General features: G+C 49.9%; 2 non-coding genes across 2 annotated transcripts; one reads left to right on the forward strand and one right to left on the reverse strand.

Moving 5' to 3' along the window:
- The first annotated feature begins 419 nt into the window (after positions 1-419).
- TRNAG-UCC (transfer RNA glycine (anticodon UCC)) lies at positions 420-491 on the forward strand. The gene has a single exon. It is a non-coding gene; the product is annotated as a tRNA-Gly (tRNA).
- A 305-nt stretch (positions 492-796) lies between these two features.
- Positions 797-869, reverse strand: TRNAV-CAC (transfer RNA valine (anticodon CAC)). The gene has a single exon. It is a non-coding gene; the product is annotated as a tRNA-Val (tRNA).
- Positions 870-9,303: the final 8,434 nt, after the last annotated feature.

Below are 9,303 nucleotides of genomic sequence, written 5' to 3' on the forward strand. Positions count from 1 at the left end.
GGAGGCGGCGGCCTGCCACAGCGCGACCTTTCACCCGGCGGCGGAAGTGGCGGGCGCGCGGGAGGGGGAAAGGCGGGAGCGCGCGTGGGGGGAGGTACCAATGCGCGGAGAAGGAGGGGGAGTGAGCACTGGGAGGAACCATGGGGCGGGAGGGAGGACGGACGAAACCATTCCCTCTAGGGAAAGGGGAAGAGAAGAGAACTGAAGCTGATAGAAGGTAAAAACACTCAAAGAAGATATCCTTCTCCCTCAGCCTCAGGGAGAGGCCCCTAAGGCAGCATTTTATGCCGTTTTTGGTCTGTCTTGTCCCCCCCCCCGGCGATATCATCAGCAGTCGGTGCAACCCCGCGGCACTAGGGAGTGGTTGGGTCCAGGCAGACAACGTTCCTGGGTGAGGCCGGGCAGACAGTTTTCGCGGCGCGTTGGTGGTATAGTGGTTAGCATAGCTGCCTTCCAAGCAGTTGACCCGGGTTCGATTCCCGGCCAACGCAACAAACAATACTTTTTTTCCATCTTCTTTCCTCCAATCTCAAATTAATTCAAAAGGTTTCTACATACAAAACGAGCCTTTTAGCTGTTTTTTTTTTCCGATCCGAATCCCAGCGCTCTCCAGCTGGCCGTTCAGGGAATAAAAGCTTTTGCTGTGCCGCACATGCTGCCTTTATTTCTCCCTCAGCTCGCGGTCGGGGTAGGAGGCCGAAACGCCTCCGAGAGCCCACGAGAGGTTGAGTTATGACGGGAAAAAAAGAAAAGGCAAAAAAATAAGAAGAGGCGGGGAAAGAAAAAAAAAAACCGCTGTTTCCGCCCGGGATCGAACCGGGGACCTTTCGCGTGTGAGGCGAACGTGATAACCGCTACACTACGGAAACCTGCCACGGCCAGATCWCTCTTGCGGTGCCTGATGTTCCTAGCCCGCGGCGCCGTGTCCGTTCCTCAGCGCGAGCCGTGGACGYTCCACGGCGACCTAAACGCTAGGAAACGCCGTGGCAGCTTCCAGGTGATCGGTGTGAATGACTAATTGCCGCCTCCCGAGGCCCCGCCGCCCTCAGAAGGCGGCTGAGGAGGAGGTGGGTGTTGTGTGCTGTGGGCAGCCACGCTGAGGTGCCAGCGTTGCTTCCACAGGTGTTTCCCCTCAGAAAGGGCCTAAAAAAGGAAAAGGCTGGAAAGGAACCTGCAGGCTGGGAAAAAACCCGGCCGCGCCAGCCAGAGCGGCCTGGGAGCTGGGCGTGAAACCGCCAGGAGAGGCCTAGGCGGCCCGAGCGGCGCCGCCGCGGCCCGGCTGCGTGGCGCCCCGGACGCCGCGGCCCTGGCGCCGCCAGCACCGTCCGGGCCCTGCCTGGCGCCCGGGCCGAGGCGGCGGTGCGAGGTCCGGGGATGTGCCGGCGCTTCGGGCCGCTTTGGAGCAAGCGTCTCCTCTTCCCTGCGCGGTTGCCACCAGATGTCGGTAGAATAGTGGCGCCGGGGAGCGGATCTCCCTCAGGAGCTGCTCGGGAGGGAGGGAGAGGATCCAGGCCTTGGGTTTCWGAGCAGCAAACGGGACGGGGTCCCTGAGGGTTGCCCTCGGCCGCAGGGAGGTTTACGCTCCGCGCGAGCACAGCTCCTCTGAGGCGCCGGGGGCCAAGCTCGTGTTCTCCACGTCAGCCGCGTCGCTCCAAGGCAGTGGGAGCTGAGCGAGAKGATGGCACGCGCCGGGGGTTTCGGTGACATGACGCCGGCGCTCGCAGCGTATTGAGCTTCCCACCGCCGACGCTTCGGTTCACGTCCCTGTTGCCAAGCCCACAGGGTCCTAGGAATGTGCCAGTTCCTCTCCTGTTRTTGTAGTGAAGTGTTAGCGACTCATATGCTCCCATGGCAATCGTCTTTCTTTTCATATAACCTCAGCCCTTGAAACCGGGTAGTGAGGTGAGAATTTCATTTTTTGCCGTTTTGTTTTGTTTATTGAAGTGTGTTTTATGCTTTGCTGGCTGCAGAGGAAGGCTTAAAGGGAGAAATGAATCATAAATCCAAATGAAAGCTAAAAGAATTGCAATTGCTTTTAATTTTGTGATTTTGAAGCTAATCTCTTGAGTTAGGCCTAAAAGAGGCAGAGATGAGGCTGTCTCAGGTCTGCAGGACTTGCCAGTACTTCAGTCTGATTTGGCAGAGCCTGCAGGAGAGGACTGTGGCAGCACCCTTCRCGTTGTGCATCTCCTGAGCATGCTGGGGCAAACCTACACAACAGGGTGGGGAGAAGGTCTTCTCCCTAGAGCAGGAGCAAGTAGAGCTGTAGTGACCTAAAACTGTCAATGGAAAGATTCAAATACTTATGTTTTCTTCCRCAGACCTTCACTTTGATGAAAAAATCAGTGGAGAACGGAGAGGTGCAAACCAGATAGCCCCAGAGGAAACTATTAGAATATACCTGTGTGGGAGGCAGAGGCAGAAGTTAGACAAAAGATATCGTGCTGCTGGTGTTACGTCCCAAATGTGCATAGGTAAGAGATACTGCAGTGGTCCCTTGTTAAGGCAGTATTGGACTCTGGTAGCCTGGGTGACAACAGGTGACTTTACTGTCGCTCAGTTTCTCCTGAGCACAGTTTGCAGGTGCAGCCAGGACATACGGTGAATCTGGGTTCCCAAGGGAGTCTCCCAACTGAGAAATACAGTGTAGATGAGTTCTGGCCTCTAGATCCTTCCTGCAAGGAAACTGTGGCATTGAGGGCTCAGACAAAACTCCCTCTTCCTGCTGGTTGCCACTTGCTGGAATGGCTCCCGGGGACTGTCTCACTTTTCTTATAAAGGTCAATTGTCCAGGACTGCTCAGACTTGTGCTCAGGAGGACGAACAGGCTGGCATCATTTCAGTCCCTCCTCCAGCCCCTGACCTATCCCACTTCCTCTCCTCCCAAGACTTACAACCCCTGCTGGCACTGCTCATGTGTGACAGCCCCCTCTCCTTCACCCCCTCCACAAGGGCAATCTCCRAAGCTCTAGGAAGCATTGTCACATAAATACTCAGGAAGAAGAGAGCAGGGGCTTATTTGGAGGTGAAGGATGGTTATTCTCTACYGTTACCACCAGCATCTGCCCTTTCTGAACATGGGAGTCCTCCCCCAGCCAACCCTTTCACCAGTGAGCTGAATGTAGCCATACTCCTCTTTGTTTGTCTGACATGCTTCAGTGGCTGCAAAGTCCCATTCTCCCCCTTTTTTCCCCTCCACTCCCGGAAGAGCCTGCATGGCTGTTACAAGAGAGGGGAGCTCAGAGCACCATCRAGCAGGGGAGCTGACAATCGGGGCTGGGAGACAACGCTGCCTGCACAATACCCCCCCAATTAGCCATTCATTTGCGCTACCTCTGAAATGGGGAGCACAGCCCTTTTGCTGGGAGATAAAACAAGAATGGCTTCAATAGCACTGATTTAAATTAGGTCAGGCTAGCTTTTGTGTGGCAGGAACTGCACAATAGCAGTCACACGACTGTGGAGGGGAGTAGCATAAAGGAAAGGAGGCCAAGCAAGTGGCACAGATGCTGGGTGTTGGGGGGGTGCTGGGAGATGAGGGGTGTATGTACGTAAGTGAGAGCAGAGGGGCAGACACTACAACCAGCGCATGATGCTAGTATGTAAAAGGGGCCACATGGTCTGCAGGGAACAGAGGGGTTAAATAGTGACTGTGTAGAAAAGAAACATCACCTYGTTCTGCCACACTAAGGGGCAGGAAGACAGAGCCATCTGCATCYTTCAGAAACTGGTCTTTAATCATAACTGGTTATGGGGCAAAGGGGTGAAAATGGTGTTGATCCATGACATCYGCCCTGAGCACTAGCCCTGCCAATCGTACAAAGTGGAAGGGGAACAATGTTGCCCAGGGTATGCAATTCCTTTCCCCCTGAAGTTCRTCTAAAGGTCCATACCCAGCCTGAACACCTGATTTTCTATGAARTCCCACGCACAGCTCTTTGTCAACTGGTGTGTTTGGGGCAAAATCAGCAACTCCTTCAAAATGATCTCTTGAGCAAGGCTCCCAAGGACATCTAAGTGTCTGACAGCCTTCAGACTGTGAGAGAGATCCTGGAGACAGTTGCCCAGGAGAATAAAGGCACTGGAAGCTAATCCCAGTTTTCAACCCAGTATCATTAATATTAGTATTGGTGTTATTACAATAGTTATGCAGATGTTCATGTTTATCTGGCAGTGGGAGAACATGAGAGCAGCATGCTTTATTTAGAGATAACAGTGTGCTCAAAGCTATCAATAAGAGCCTGATCTTTTCAGGCTAGGCTGAGCAAGCTGTTGTCATGATCTAAATGAGCTTATCCAGGTAAGTCCATATGCAAAGGGAGGTCGGGTAAGTTTCAAAGCAAGAGTTCACCTCTGTAAGTATCCCAGGCAAAAACCTCTCCTTCTGAATTGTCTTTCATGACCCAGATTGCACTCCTACAGGTAACACTTAGCTACAGATGGCCAAAGAACTACGGATGGGAGAAAATATGGGTGTGGAAAAGAGATGAGAGACRTAATCAACCATTTAATAAGATGTTCCTCAGCCTTTTTTTGCATCAAAGAACAACCTGATGTTCTTTGGCAGTTGCAAAGAGGAGTGATAAACAAAGACAGTACTTATCATTTAASCAAAATGTTTATTGTATTACAAAGTGAAACTTCTCAAGTGTTACTGATAATAAAAAAGTGGGTGAGCCAAAGAACTGACTGTATGTGCCCACCAGTGCCAAAAGGAGAAAACTAAGTTGAACTTTGATCAGTTATTCTTATTTCCCTCAGTTTGTTTGTTCACATATAAATGGCTTTTTTTAAAAAAAATGCAAGTAAACTTGCAGTCATTCTGTGGGCCATCTTCTGCCCACCAGTGGCCTTTACAGATCACAAGTTGATTTAAATGTACAACTTCCTACATGCACACACAGATAGTAGAATATCCAGTGGCCAAAAGCTGATATTGGAAAGATACAGACTAAAAATAAGTTGTTCTTTTTTAACAGTCAGTATGGTTAAGACCTGAAATAGCAATTGCCCTAGGGAGGTGGCCTTGAAGGCATCAAGCCAAAATGAAACATGTTCCTAAAAGGTTTGCTCAGGTTCAGCCAGATGGTCAGAGCTTGACGCATAAAGTGCAAAGTGAAATTATCTACCTGTTTATGTAGGAAGCCAGTCTGGAGCAACCATAAGGTTGCCAGTTTTCACTACTTTGCTGATTTGCTTTTGGGGATTTTTCTTAAAGCTCTGAGAACACATCAAAATCTCACTTTCTTTTTTATTTTGTTTTAATTTCTAAAGATCCTGTCCACACTGCAGTGAAGGGTGAAGGTGCCTAGATACCAAAGGCAGTTTAGCTGTGGTTGCACAAATGTCTGTATTAGCTGATAAATTCTGCTACCCTGCTCCGCTTGGTTGTTGCTACCCCTAGTGTCTCTCTCTGCACATAGTTCAAGACAGAGGAAGAAAAGGCAAGGCATCAGCTCTAACAGAAGACTTACAGATGTGATCCCTRTGCGTTCCAAACAAGAAGACATAAAAATTATATATAATCACTTTAATGGTATGCACATCTATATATAAAAATAAATCGGAACTATCCAATTAGGTATATATAGCTAGATACCATCATTCTCAAGCAAATGGCATGATCTGGGAGGTTTCTGAGTTACGATTTTATAACTCCTGATACTGTGTAGATGGAATCTATAACCTGAAATGCTCATTTGAGTCCCTCAGCTCTCCAGCAACCCAAAAGCCACTGTGGAAACAAGTATGTTTTGCAAAAGGTGGGTTTATTCCCTGGATATTTGTTTGATGGTTAAGGTTGGGATATTTTTGATTTTTTTTGTTTTGATTTGTTTATTTCTTCTTCTTTTATCAGCTCCAGCTGAGACAGGAGAGGGTGGGAGGAGGGTTTTGTTCCTCTGGAGATAACAGGAGGCTGTGTCTGTGCAGCCATGGTGACAAGATCCAGGGCGCTTTCTGGCTTCCAAGCAATTTGCTCCCCACCCTGGCTCCCAAGTAAAAGTGGGGCAGAGAGAGGAGCTTTTGTTTCTCAAGTGCTTCAGCTGTTGCTACTAATTAAGCAAAGAGCTCTAGTGTCTTCCCACCTCCCAAGCCTGAGGAGGGTCTAGTTGGGGTGAAAGGGGAGTCAAGAGGCTGTGTGGCTGCTTCTCAGCACCCAGCTCTCCCTGTACAGCATTTCTGTGTCGTGCTTGCTCTGCCGCAGCCTTGCTTGGTGACCTGTGGCTAACCTATGCCTCAGGTTCCCTGGCTGCAACAGGGAAAAAATGAGAGAGACCAAGCTCAGCACGAGGCCAGATGGAAACTACCACGCTGCTGTTCAAGGTGTTATTATCGTTTTAATGCAATATGTTCCTGGCTTCCCAGACATGCTGACTAGCACCAGATTGCTCTTTCCTTCTCCAGCCTTTGCCTGGATGTCATTCCCTTCTCTCTTAGAGATGCCAGCCCCTTCCCTGAGCTTTAATAGCATTACTCAAGCTTCCCCGGTGTGTCTCTCCTTAACCCCCTCCAGTGTCATCAGGATGTGCTGGGGGAGCCAGATGAACTGTCAGCAATGATGTATCTGGCAAATGGTCTTTACMCGGGGTGGTTGTACTTTTTGGGCAAGGAGAGCAGGGTGAGTAGAGGGCAGAGTTAGGGACAGATGTGAGGGCTGCTGGGGAACTGTGTAGCCTCTGCTCAGTTCTGCAACAGGGAATAAATACTGTACCAAAGCATTGCACACATATGGGAGACTGCAGATATGAAAAGAAGGTGGAGATGTGCAGAGAGAAGGAAAATTAATTTAAGGAGCAGGAATGCTGCAGGCATCTGATAGCCGATGGAATCTAGGTCCAAGCGCTGGCTCTGTTCTGCACGATGCCCAGTCTCTAACGACTGCAGTAAAAATCAAGGTCATGGCTGCTCCCCTGTGCCTCTGCTCCTATCAAACTCCTCTGGTTATCCTCAGCCCAGGATCTTGCAGGGAGAAATTTAGGGCCTCACTGAGGAACAGATGGTCCCTTCTTGGGCCCCATCTGCCTGGCAACACTGGAGCAGTTGGTCTCTGCAGTGCTGAGCAGAATCTTGTTTACTTTCCCCTCATGTCAGCAAGGTGATATGGAGGGAAATTGAGCCCTGCTGTTACAGGCCCAGCTTTCCAGGAGTGGCCAGCAGCTCAAAGGTGTAAGAGTGTAACCCCAGAGCKATCTCTGTAAGGGCCAGACAGCATGGGGTCAACCAGCTCTGATCTGAGACAGTGCAGCAGGGAGCAGGGCTGTAGTTGCAAGGGGTTAGGAGATTAAGCCCTTGATTCACATGCAGGATAAAAGTACTTGGGCTAAAGGAGAAATCTGGAGTAAAGCTTCACAAGGGGCAGCCTGCAGGAGAGTTGCCAGGAGCAATAGGCACATGAACCTTGTGTGTGTGATGAATTGGTTTGTGCTTCAACTGCGGAGGATCTTTGTGGAGGTATTTGGCACTGACTTTACCTGGAGCTACTGAGACAAGTTCTGAGTACGCACTTGCAGTTTGTAAATTGAGGAAGGGGGATGATAAGGTAGCAGCCTGGCATCTGAGATCCAGAAAGTGATTTTTAGGGTGTCCTGGTCACCTGGAAGTCCTAATGAGTTCAGCTGGTGCTTATACAGCCTCAGTGTTTCTAGCCAGGCTGAAAGCTAGTGGCTGTACTGGAATAGTTCAGTTAACTCTCTGAAGTCTGTAGTAGAAATTCTTGTCAGCAGGAAAGGGCTAAGTGGGCCCGAGTGCTGGTTCCTTCCCTCACTCTGCTCTGTGGAGCTTTCAAAGACAAGGGTGGCTGGGCAGAAGCGGTTGAAGAGGTGGACCGTCACCTTGCAGCTGYTCCTTTTGTCTCAGCTCAAGGCATAAACAGGAGTCCATCCATCAGGACTGTGGAGAAGTGTCTCTAGACAGTATTAAGTACGCACAAAAATAGCAAGTGAGACCAGCTCCCCCTTTCGCAGCACAGACTGCGATTTCTGCAGCATGGCTGATAAAAGAACTCGACATTCTTTTCTGGGCTCRGATGCTGAGGACCAGGAGATGAGCCATCAAGGACTGCAGAGGATATCASGCATCCGTGCACTAGCGCATGTTTTCCAGAGACCTTGGCCCCAGAAGTCAGGCTGGTGAGGTCCTGCTCTCCTAGGTCGCCAGGTTAGGCAGGCAGTACTCTAATGGTGCTTGATGACCAGAGGGCACGGAGCATTAGTTTATCCCCTCCCCTGAGGGTTCCCATCCATTGAGGCTCCAGCGCAGGATGCTGCCTGTGTCAGCTCTGCAGTAATCAGCCCGGAGGCAGGAAGTGGAAACTTTCTGGTTGTAGCCACTTAGTTTCATTAGAGGCATCAAAAGAGAAAACAGGCCTCAGGTGGGGCGGTGGGAGGCAGAGACATGCGAGGGGTGGGGAGAGGGGGTTTGCAGCTCAGTTCTACGTGGCAGTTAGCAGGTGAGCTTCAGCTAAGAAGTGGAGAAGAGATGTAACAAAGCTGCAGCGACAGCGTGAAGCTAGAGCCTGTCACCTGTGTTATTCAAAGAGCTGTTAGAAGATCACACAGCTGCATTTGTAAAACTTTCTGCTCTATGTGTGTTTCACTAGACCTGGAATTGTACTCCCTCCCTGCTCCACATCCCTTTGAAAGAGGTTTGTCTAGAAATTGTATCCCATTCCCAGTGCTCTGTTCCAGGACTTAACTGTTCTCATCACTGCAAAGAATTTTCCCAACTGCCTAGCCTAAGTTTTGCTTGTTCAACACGAACATGGTACTGTTCCGAGGTAGAATATTAAGGGCTGGAGTCACTACCATAATAACATAACCGATTTCAATGAAACTGGGCTCAATGGAGAGGAGTCCGTCCAGCCTTGCTCCATCCCCCATGTGCCTCCTGAGAATGGTTTCTGTTAGAGTAAATGCCTTTRTAAGTGCCTCTCAGCTTGGCACTCACTGTGACCCATTCTGTGTAGACACAGAAGCAGGCAGGGCACAGGATCAGGCCTGTAATCACATTTCCTTTTGGCAGTTGGTGTTTTGTCAGCCTTGGTCTCCCTGGGCGCTGTGAGCTGTGTGACTGTCTGGCTCTCCTGAGCAGAGCTCATTGCCCAGCCAGGCAGGTGTTCTTCCACCAGGAACTGCCCTCTAGCTCTTGCCTCCTGTTTCATTCATGTCTTCAGTCCTCACCCAAGAGCAGAAATTAATTCAGCTGCACATCTTCTAAGCTCTATTTCCCTGCTAAGTTTATTATTATTATTATTATTATTGTTATTTTATTATTATTAAGCCATTCCAAATAAAGCAACATGTG

This window comes from Rhea americana, unplaced genomic scaffold (genome assembly GCF_003343005.1).
Source record: "Rhea americana isolate MKP2758 unplaced genomic scaffold, rheAme1 scaffold_369, whole genome shotgun sequence".
Taxonomy (NCBI): Eukaryota; Metazoa; Chordata; class Aves; order Rheiformes; family Rheidae; genus Rhea; species Rhea americana.